At 40.2% G+C, this 12,203-nt stretch overlaps 1 protein-coding gene across 5 annotated transcripts in view; it reads right to left on the reverse strand.

Moving 5' to 3' along the window:
• IGF1 (insulin like growth factor 1) overlaps positions 1 to 12,203 on the reverse strand; it is a 74,032-nt gene that overhangs the window by 19,886 nt on the left and 41,943 nt on the right. The window lies entirely within an intron of this gene.

The following is a 12,203-nucleotide window of genomic DNA, read 5'->3' on the forward strand; positions in this document are numbered from 1 at the left end:
CTCCTGGAGTTGGTGCCACACTCGTTGGCAATACCTCACTCATCGTGCATTTATTTGTGTTAATTCTCCTCAAGTTCTTAGCCACCTGTAGTCAAGGATCTTGTCTATGCCCAATCCTCACCTTTCCTTATATGTTGACTTAATTGGGAGGCTGCTAGGAATATTAATTAAAAGAGCATGTTTTATGTTTTCTTAATCTTTTTAGCAAATCTGCATGGTTTTTGTGTGCAGGATGGCTCAGATGTTTGCTCTTTGGCTTAACTGCTTCTGTTATAACATCAGACTGAGAATTAAAGAGGTTTTAAGTCTGGAAAGTTCTCCTCACTTAACTGATGCGGAAACCAAGACTTGGAAACCGAAACTCAGAGTTGGGAATGACTTACGCAGGGTCATTCATGCAGTAAGTGGTGGAGCCAGGATTCAAACTCAGGTCTACTCCTGGCAAAGCCCAAGTGCCTCATAGAGCCTGGGAGACCTGTTGTATGACTCTGGACAAGTCATTTAAGCTTCCTGGGCCTCAGTTTACCCATTTGTAAAGTGGGGTTAATAAGATTTTCCTTGTACTGATTGCTTGAGGATTATATGACATACTGTATGAAAAGTACTTAGCGTATCACCTGACACCTAGTAGGTCCTAAATAAATGTTGGTTTGTTTCCTCAGAACATCGCTTTCCAGGATCATATAGGGTCTGTGAAGAGACAGGCTCTCTATTGACTGCATCCAGAAGCTTTGGAACTTGGAACTGATGACAATACCAAAGTGATAGGGCTCCTTCTCCTATCACCCTAGGGAGACCAGAACCATCATTTCTGTTTTCTTATAGCATAACCACTAGACTGAGACAGAATCAACTAAATGTCCATTTTTCATTCTGATTGCCCAGAGGGAACACCAGGAATCAAATTTCTTTTGATATTTGCAAATCAATTAGGCCTCTTTACTTGGCAAGTAGGTTTTAGTTTGATTCTATTTTGTTTTGTTTTGATTTGGACACACTTTTCCTGGCTCTAGAAGTAAAAAGGAGGCAAAACAAGTTTACATGGAACTTAAAATGTACTTGAATTCTTTGTAAACTTTTTGTCATAGTAGAACTTTTGTTACACCAAATCTTACTTATATACCCGTATATAAAACAGACGAAATGAAACTGCTGTGGCTTGGGCAAGGGCAGGGGACTGGATCTTGGCTTTCTCTGTCTCCCTTACCTCCCTTGGGAGGTGGAGGGCCTGAGTCTTCTCCACTGATGTCCAAGCTTCATGGAAGAAAATTTGTGAACTATTGAGCCAGAAGGATCCAATTAATCAATGTGACATATGTTCAATTTAAATTCCTGACACAGAAGACAGCATTATATGTTAAATAAAAAGTCTTACGTTCACATGATAATGATACTGTAGGATGGAGTTTTGAAAGTCAAAATCTCCATGTATATTTTGAACTCTCTAGTTGGGGGAGATCAGACCCATGGTCATGGCCTGCTACCAAACTAGTTTGGCTGCCTTGCGGCTCGAGGGGCCAGCTGTTCATGGCATCCTCTAAGAATCCAAATGTTTTCCTGATGCTTGGCACAGGAACCTGGGGATGCTTCCTCCCTGTAAGGCAGGTTTATTGTCATTCTTAGGGCAGCTGGGGGTAGAAACTTAGCAAGGGTTCAATTGTGGTCTCTTTGGGTGGGGTGTGCTGCTTTCGTTCAGGGCGAACCCTGTGGGTTCCTCATGGTTGAGGGATTTGGAAGGGACCGGGCAGCTGGTCCCAGTTGGAGCCTCAACGGTGCTTTCACTTGCCATTGGAGGATCAACCAGTGCAGAAGACTCTCTGCTTCTCCTCGCCAGCTGGGCCCTGGCAAGCCAGGACTTATCTGGTCCCTTGGGCAATGTAAACAATATTTTTTGTTTTTTTGTTTTTATAATCTTTTCCTGGAACTATAAATTAGAATAAAGACACAAATAGGCTTACATGGTTCTTTGTAATCCACAAAGGACTTCTGCATACTTTTTGCTAAGTGGCTATTTCAAGAGGCTGAAGGGGTCAGCCAGTGGAGAGTGGCTGATACTCTTTGGTTTTCTCTTGGGGTGGGGAGAGAGGGGAAGGTGACTCAGCCTACTTTGAGGTAAGTGTCCCTGCTATCCACCGCAGGTAATGATTGCTCTTTGCCAAAACGATGCATTTCTTAATGGGACATGATTGCGATTCATTTGTTGAATTTGGAATAGTAATTTGATGTTTGGAGGTAATGTGGCAGGAGTGGTTCCAGAAACCTTCACACTCGGCTAACTTAGAAACAACTAATTTCATCCTTATGGGTTGAAGATGGAGAGGGATAGGCTCTGTGATTCCAGGACCTATTTAGCACCTCTGTTTCAAGCATCTCTAAAGTAATCTTCCTTCTGAGACTCCATAGGTTCTGGCGCTTCTTGCTTGCCACTGGAGAAAGACACTAACCTTCATCTCAGAACAGCATCAAACATTGTATGTATTACATATTCCCTTCTTGGTGACTGTCAACAGCCATGAAACTCACCACAGGACTATTTCCTCTTGAGAGATAGAAAGTAATCATCAGCACAGCAGACAATAATAGCACACACCAGGCATCTGCTTTGTCACCTCTTAGATGAGCTCAGAGTTTGCCATGGCTCAGTCTATAAAATAGCTGTGCTTTTTTAGTCCATAGATCAATGACTTTAGGAACAGAGAAATTTAGGACTCTTCCATAATGCTCTAAAAAGAAAGTTTACCTTATGTCTATATCTGTTTTTTTACTGTTGTCAAAATATTACAGACTTGGATTTTGCCAAAAATGTAACTACCAGTTATTTCTAGCCACCGGAATCCTAGAAAGATGTTTTTCTTTGTCTATTCATGATGTCTACAATGGACTAATTGTACTTCATTGAAAATATATGAACATAACAAGTATTTACCTTGCCTTTTAAAGTTTAATTGATCCTTTGAAGTGTCTTATAGACTTGACTTCTGGTTCTACATAAAGATATTTAACAACAAAAAACTCATTTCTCACCAATTGAGAGGCCAGAGTTGAAGGTCAAAGTTTTTCCCTTTATCTTCAAATGCCTCATATTTCTTACTTTTCCAGAACCAAAATAAAGATATTTGTTGCTATGGGCTAAAACTAGGAGCATGATGCAATGTGGTTTACCAGGAAAACAGTAAAATAATTTGCTACAGTATCAATTTTGAGAAAAATAGGGATTTTTAATGACCTCAGAATTGCAGCTATTGTCATTATGAGTAATTTTTAAATGAGATGGAATGAACTGTTCCATCCTTGCCTTTAAAAACTCCTCATTAAGCACTAGGTAATTATGCTCCAGTGGGCAGAATCAGAATTGGTAGGTGAAAAAGAAACAAATGTTGGACTAATATAAGAAAAAATTTCTAACAATTTGAACTTAAGAGTGTTAAAAATGGGACTGACTTCTTTTAAATGTAATGAACTTCCCATTGCTGGAAGCAGTTAAGTAAAGGCTATGTGAACACCTGTCAGAGATCCTAAGAGCATATTCCTGTATTGAACACAGTGTCTGACTGCTATGGTCCTTTCTATTCCAAATATTCTGCAATAAGTAAAGAAATGGAGGAGAAAACTCATCTAGGCCAACCAAATATTCACTATGGGTGGAAACCACTTTTACACTGTCTTCAAGAAAGAAAACCAAATATTTTCTAACTTAGAAGGTTAAAATTTGTTTTCTGTTTATCATTTGAGTTCCCCAAGATGCTCAAAACATTTTTCTGTACTCAATTCTATAACAAAGGACAGGTGACTGGGATAGTCCTTTCTACAACTAGGTGTAGTCCCAGAGTTCTGTCATACCAATTATGAAGTGTCCATATACTCACTCAACTGTTAGGGTGAACAGGCATGTGTAGAATTTCACAGAATTTTCCTTGCTGACAAAGTCTTGATATTGGAAATTTATATATTTGTGTATTTATTTTTCAGTAGGTTTGCTCCAGAGCATGCAAACCAAAGATTGCTTAGTGGACAAGTTGGCTACCACCTAACCTAGGCCTTGAGTCCTCTATGAGCAGACATAAAGTGTCATCACAGTGCATGGCTGTATCTTGAAAGTTGGCCAACAGACAGAATTCCAATGATGAAACAGCTGGCTTCTATAATAATAGCACTTCCCTTTAAATAATGCATGGTCAGTGGAGTAATTCAATAATCTTCAGGGCAAACTTGCTAGTTATAAGGGTTTGGGGCAGAACTGTGGCATCATCAAAACCATGCTAATTAGCTGAGTCTCACATTTTATCATGGATGCAAGCAACTTGCTTCCCTCCATCTCTGAAGGAGAAGGCATAATAATGAGATTTAACTGGGGTCATCACTTCTAGAACAAAGAGCTCTGGTCATTCATCATTGGTAAATATGTAGTACCTTTATTGGTGCTACATAAGCTTGTGTTTCTTTATAGATTTCTGGGAATACAGTCGGGACATTTTACTCAACTTTAATTTCCTTTGAAACTTCCCCTCTTGCTTATTGAGAAAGATTTCCTTTAATTATTTTAACTCTATCGTTGGAAACAGAAGACATTGATTTGAAGAATCAGTATTTAAATAATAAAAAATGCAAACATTTTCCAAATAGGGAAATATCCAGTTCTGAAGATATACACTTGTTACTCTTTGCATCCCAAGGACTAAAAGTTCTCTAGAAATTGCTAACGGGGGAGGTCCTAAAGTTGATTGTGTTTTGAAAGCAGGGAAAAAGAAGTAAGACAGTTCTAGTTGTATTTCCAGGGCTATTTCTAGAAAATTCACAATTATGTGTCTGGTAGAAAATGCAAATGGATTATTAACTAATAAAAAACAAAGTTGCATTTAACTTTGATTAACTTAAGATTGATCACACAATCAAATACCATAGTTAACATCTGTAGAAGCCAGTTAGGTTTCCTACACCAACTATCTATCCATAACTTCCAGACCTGTTGACAATTTAGAATAACTCAGAATGATTAGTTTCTTAGGCAGCAGTGCTCCATGGACCACCTTATCTAATGAAAATCCATTCAGTTGACATAATTTTGCATGGGATACTAGTAGGAAAGTTGGGTAAAATGTGAGTAATCTTAAATTTGTGTCCATTTTAGTGAGAATCACTTCTCACTTTCCTTTTTTATGGCTTTATGTGGAAAACTGGACTCCTTTCATGAATTCCTAATATAAGGAAAATTGTGATAGGACCATTACCTAGACCCCAAATGTAATACATTGAATGGTTGATATTTCCTGAATTCATAGGATTTGCATTAACTTAAAGCCTTTTGATGAATCGATATTTTACCTTTAAAAAATTCTATGGAAATCAACTTGAATTAAAACAATTATTGAGATATATGTGTTCATGTGCTTAGTAAAGATATGGAAAGATGCCTTCACTACTGTAAGACCATCCACATCACTATGCATTTAGAATAACGAGAGTATGTACACACATATACTTGAACACATATCGGGGAATGCAGTGCTTGACTGTCAGTATCAAAACTATTGTCAAAACATTTTAAAAATAGGATTGTTTGTGAAGAAATTTTTTGAAAATATATACCTATTGCCTGCCTTATATGTTGCTAGTGGACTCTGCACATTTCTGCTTTTCTGCAGAAGATCTTTCCAAGTAGGACTGGCCTTTGGCATTTATAAAAGTGAACACAGAAAATGTCCTCTCTTCTATGAACGGCATGTCATAAACTTTTCTTGAAAACCTATCAAGTTCAGTCATCAGTTTCACTTCAGCCTGTGTTAATTTTTAATTTCCAGTGTCTGCTGGTCCCACTACTTCTCAGTTGAACGAGGTCATCTTTTCTAGGAATCGCGGCTCCGTTTGACCTGCCACCACCCCCATCACTCGGCAACTCTTTCTCAGCTACTAAATCCCCATCACCCAAAGACCAAAGTCTTCCTGTTACCCAATCAAGTCAATGTTTGTGTATCTCTGGGCCTAAAAGGAATGAAGCAGCGCTCTGTGGGGCTGCCCCTTTCTTCAAATCTGCCTTTTTTTTTTGGAAGCCCCAACTCAAGGGCAGGTGTGAAACTAGTGCTATTCAGTCTGCCTCTGTCCCAAAGGCCAGGGAGCTAGAGCGCAAGGCTTATGAGCAAGAAAACTAGAGATTCAGAGGAGAAACATTACCGTTTTAGGGCTCTTTGGAGAAATGGGCCGACAGAGTGGGAAGCAACGTGATGTATTACTTTAGCCTGATACAATGCCCTGGAGGGCGAGCGTCTTGCCAGGTCAGCACAATTTACTAGTTTAGGTTTGATTCCAGGCCTTGGAGGAGATAGATGTAGCCAACAAAATTATACTTTGGCAAGAGAAATGCTTTGCTGGACAGAAATGTTGTCCTGAGGGGATGGTTTGGTTTATCAACGTCTAAGGTAAAAGATAATCAAACGCCAGGAGGTCATTTTTATGTTTGAATTATTTCAGTTGAGCCTGCTATATAATTTAGCTACCATTTTCCAGTTATCTAGTTTCGATTATTTAGAACATACTGCAGGGTTTGAGTATGATCTGCCTGTGACATCTGTCATACCAGTGAACGAGGCAATGTGTGGAGTGGCTAAAAGCACACGTTTTGGAGTCAGACAGGTCTGGATTCTGCCACTTATTCACTATTCACCTTGGGCAAGGCACCAACTCTTCTAAGACTCAGATCCTCTTATGTAAAATGGACATGAGAGCATCTCCCAAGACTGTTGTGAAGGTTAAGTGAGAATGTATGTGCAGTGTTTTGCACAATGTCTGGTACGCAATAAACTCTAAATAAATGTTAGCTCTTACAATTGTTATGGAGTTAGTTGGCCAGCAAGGCTAACTGGGCAGGACTCTTCCTCTCTTCCTCTTAAAAATGCATCCTTTCCAAAGTTTGGTTGAAAAGATGGCCTTTCTAGATAAAGGAGGACTGTTCTCTATGAAAATGAATGAATATGTGTTCCTTTGAAAGATTATCCAAACTTTATGTTGTATAGACTGTCCTAAATAATTTTAATCTCGAATAGGCACTCTATGAGAACAGATCCTCCAGTCAAGTCACACAAGTGATATGGACTTATCTTGAACTCTTGTTACCTTTGATTTCTCCCAAATAATCCACTGGCTAAAATAATTGGCTTTTCAGCATTAGTATCGACTCACTTATTTCAAAACAATGCTGCAAGGCATGGGATGGGTGTGGGCAAAACACATGGTCAGAGGGGTTCCCCAATCACTTTCCACCAGCATATGTATTTCTCTCCTCTTTCTTTTCTCTTCTTCCTCTATATCTTCTTGTCTCCTGCTATTGACAGCCATTGACATTCTTTTTGCTCACTGATGCACTTTAGGGCCAAAGCTCATATTATGCAGAGTTCATGGTAGGCTAAGAATTAGAGTTTAGTTCCCTCTCTGGAATGACTGAAATCTAAGGCTCCCTTTCCTGCCAACCATGCTTTGGAAATAAGCAGCCACCAAGTATACAATGTCACCAGGCCCACTAATCACTACTCCATCTTGGACCCATGCCTGAATGAGCTGAAGACAGACAAAACAAGAGAGAATAAGAAGGGATGTTGAGGAATCGCACATATGGACCTGAGTTATCTCATTTTTTTGAGAAAGGCTGTGACGGAAATTGTAAGATGAGTCCGGCTCCAATGTGGAGATTGTAGCCATGCCACCAGCATTATCTCCTATACTTACACTGTTACTGTCAGTTTACTCTTTCAGGTGTGGGAAGAGAGGCCTTGTAGGCAAAACATAAGGCATTCATGAATAGGGGGTAACGCCCCTCTTTCTGGTGCCACAGAAAGATGAATCAGCCAAGGGGGTATTAAAACACATTCTCTTTATTTTTAGTTTCACTCTAAAGTCTATCATTTCTCTTTTCTTTGCAACTTGGCACCTGCCCTGTGTTCTCAGGGGCCCTGCTCCCCATCAGTCTCCTCACTCAGGCCTCTGTGTTTTGCTCAGGGTGCATCTGGAGATTTTCCCAGGGGTGGGTGTGACATGGTCAGGATCCAGGTGAAGGGGTGACAGCTGCCAGGGCCGTCTGGCGTGTCTGAAGGGAGAGTGTCGGGAGGTGTAGGCCGCATAAGGAGAGGCATCCGGACCTGCATCAGGGAGTGAGGTGTTGGAGGGCGGCCTCCACAGCAGCAGAGACAGCCCTTGGCATTAGTGCTGAGAAGCAACAGCCAGAGTCAGCGACAGGTTGAACACAGGAGAGGAGGGAGGGAGGGAGAAGGGGGTTAAAGCGCTACACGATATAAATAACTGCAGAGTGTGCACGTCAGTGCCAGTTGGGTTGTGTGTGAGGTACCTTTCATGCTGGTGTGTCAACAGCGTTGTTCCTGAATTGAAAGGTCCTGGGGAGTGTTTCTATAGCACCTAGCACAGTGCCATATGCAGAGAGGAAGTAAAAAAGAAGGCAATATGGTATACTGAAAACAACATTGGATTCCAGCCCAGATCCTTTGTGCAAACTCACAAGTCACCCAAACTCTCTGAGATTCAGTTTTCTCACACAGACAAAGTACTGGATAACATCAAGCACTCCTTCTAACAACACGACTCCACGCATTATCTAAATGGCTATGGGACCCACTTTTTAATCAACAATGCATATATGGCACATCAGTGCTTTACCCCAATAATAGAGAAAAATACAGTGAAGAGAAGTTTGATGAGAGAACCAGGTCTTTCCTCTTTGTCAGATTTAACCTTATATGAAAACAAGATTGATATATCAGATTGAATTTAAGAAAAGCAGGGATCAGCATTGGGTTTGATGGAGGAAAATAGGGAAAATGACCAGTATGGAGGTGGGTTTGAGTACAGGGAGGGGACAAGACCATTTGTGAGGACTGCAGAAGGCAGATCAAGGCAGGATACAGGTGTGAATTAGGAGGATAAGAGAGTCATTTGCTGGAGCTGTTGAAATAGTAGAAAGAATCCAACTTCATTTTGGAAACGGATCCTAAAGGCTTTGAGGAATGAGGAAGTGGCCTCATTTGTGTGGGCACCCGGAAATGAGAATGAGTATGAGAAGAGTCTTTCTAGAAACTCCTGGGCATGGTCTTTTTTTTTTTTTTTTTTAACGTTTTTATTGGATGCCCCATACACCTCTGAAGCTCTGTTCCTTTCTTCTCCATCCTTCTTCATGTTATTTGGATTGCATAATCACTATCAATCTATCTTTAAGTTTGCTGATTCCCTCTTCTTCCAGTTCAAATTTACTATTGAGCCCCTCTGGTGACTTTTTTTTTTAACATCTTTATTGGAGTATAATTGCTTTACAATGGTGTGTTAGTTTCTGCTTTAAAACAAAGTGAATCAGCTATACATATACATATATCCCCATAACTCCTCCCTCTTGCATCTCCCTCCCACCCTCCCTATCCCATCCCTCTAGGTGGTCACAAAGCACTGAGCTGATCTCCCTGTGCTATGCGGCTACTTCCCACTAGCTATCTATTTTACATTTGGTAGTGTATATAAGTCCATGCCACTCTCTCACTTTGTCCCAGCTTACCCTTCCCCCTCCCTGTGTCCTCAAGTCCATTCTCTATGTCTGCATCTTTATTCCTGTCCTACCCCTAGGTTCTTCAGAACCTTTTTTTTTTTTTTTAGATTCCATATATATGTGTTAGCATACGGTATTTGTTTTTCTCTTTCTGACTTACTTCACTCTGTATGACAGACTCTAGGTCCATCCACCTCACTACAAATAACTCAGTTTCGTTTCTTTTTATGGCTGAGTAATATTCCATTGTATATATGTGCCACATCTTTATCCATTCATCTTTCGATGGACACTTAGGTTGCTTCCATGTCCTGGCTATTGTAAATAGAGCTGCAATGAACACTGTGGTACCTGACTCTTTTTGAATTATGGTTTTCTCAGAGTATATGCCCAGTAGTGGGATTTCTGGGTCGTATGGTAGTTCTATTTTTAGTTTTGTAAGGAACCTTCATACTGTTCTCCATAGTGGCTGTATCAATTTACATTCCCACCAACAGTGTATGAGGGTTCCCTTTTCTCCACACCCTCTCCAGCATTTATTGTCTGTAGATTTTTTGATGATGGCCATTCTGGGGGCATGGTCTTTTAACATTACTCTTCGCAAAGCGACATTTTCAAAAGATCAGCGACCAGTCCCAGGAGGGTTGTTAATATTGTTGACCAGAATGCTGAATTTCCTAGTATTCAATGTGGGCAACATTTTATTTCACTAGCTTCCTAAGTGTCTGTCAATGGTATCTGAATCCTCTGTGTGATATTCAGTTTCTTCCTGGGGGACTGGTACATAGTTTCCCCAGAAAATTCCATCTACAATTACATGTTATCCCATCTCTGATAACGTGAATGGGCTTCCAGACAGGTCATCATCCCTACCAGTGGGACCCAACATCTGCCCAGAGGACAAAATTAGAAGACCATTATATACATGTTTTTTCAAATGCTACACCTTTTTTTGGTAAGATAAACTAATGTTAAGGTTATTAAAAATTTTAAATCTGTACAAGGAGTTCTCAAGCAAGTGGTAGTATGATTCATCAAAATATTAAGCAGGTATGCAGACTGAGGCTAAATGGTTCATTTAGAGAGAGATTATATTATCTCAGGAACTCTCAGCTAAAATCTGGACTTGTCTAACCATCCTTTATCTCTTTTTTTTCTATAGAATTTTGCTACTGTAATTTTCTCCCTTTCCCCTTAATATTTAATTGCTTAAACATGACCAAGAGACTTTAAGGGCTTTCCTCAAATTATTAAATTTTAGAGTTTCATAAAGCTTTGGACCTGAGAGCAAATTCAAGGTCAACTAAGAAGTTTCTTAGTAATCTGGCAATCACCGAGCCTGTTAGTTTTAGCCACCCCACTCCTCCCACCCCCAAATATTATTTTTCTGAATTGAGCAAGTGAAGTATGAATAAGGAGAGAGAGGTGTGGCTGGGTTGCAGCTCGTCTCCAAGCTGAATCCTGTTCTCATCTTTATTTCATCTGGGACTGATATCATGTCTACATCTCCAAACCTCATTAAATGCTTTTAGCAAATATTATTATCAATCAAGAAAAATCTCTGATTCTCTTATTTATTTTACTAAAGGAAAATATTTTCAGCTCGTGATGTTGGCTGGAGAAATCAAACTCTTTTTTATTTTTATTTTTTGTCACATACTCAAACACACTGTGAATGACCACATTGCTCTGCTCTGGGACCCCACTCTGAGGCAATGGTTTCTTGGCCTTTTAGCCAATCACTCACTTCTGTGAATTTTCTTTCTGAGAACTGGAGACAGTTGCCCCAGAAGTCGTTTTCCAATTTATCACGAAACCTGTCCATGGTTGCAGAATTAGTTGGCCTCATTAGAAGCAAGCAACGTGAGGCCTGATGTGTCCTATGGCTGCGGAGGCTCCTTCGTGCAGGGATACTGGGCCAGGATAACTGCTTGTGGGATATTTTATTTCCCTCAACACTTACCTTCTGTCTGCTCTCTTTGGCTCAGATCTGGGTTTGGGAAGCCTGCATGAAGGCACTGCTGATGTTAATACTTAGGCATAATTAGCTCTGTCCTAACTCTAGTAGGAAGTCAGGGCCCAAGTTCAGGGGCTAAAGGCTCTCTTCTGATGCATAGTTGTTGAACAGGGAAGCCTCCATTCTCTCTTTCCAGCCTTCCAGCAAGTACCTGCTTCCTTGTAACCCCACACCTAGCCTGTCACACCTGCTAGAAAGGAGAATATAAAATCCATTGATCTCTTAATGTGTATGGTCTCCATAATCCCCACTATGTCAATTAGATGCATATTTATATAAAAACTGCATGTATAAACCTTTAGGGTGATGAGAAGAAATGACTGTCAAGGTCTTGCAGCAGCTTCTGTATAATAGGGATAGGAGGAGAAGTGAAGCTTTTTGACTCGTAGTAAGGGTTCTGATAAGAGAATGTGGAGAGAGCTACGAACATTCTCATTTCTGAGCTGTCAGTTCAAGTCATTGACAATGACTTTTACAAAGAAGAGTGACAGGGAAAAGGGGGCTGTTGGTTTAGAAATATTTTAATCTACGTCTATCGACCTGCTAATTTATTTATTTTTCTCCTCAAGCAACTTCTTGTCCTCCTCTTCCTCCTCCTTTGCTTCCGGTTCAGGACGAGACTCTGGTAAAGGTACTTGTGACATCCTAGTC

Source organism: Balaenoptera musculus, chromosome 10 (assembly GCF_009873245.2).
Source record: "Balaenoptera musculus isolate JJ_BM4_2016_0621 chromosome 10, mBalMus1.pri.v3, whole genome shotgun sequence".
In the NCBI taxonomy this organism is placed as follows: Eukaryota; Metazoa; Chordata; class Mammalia; order Artiodactyla; family Balaenopteridae; genus Balaenoptera; species Balaenoptera musculus.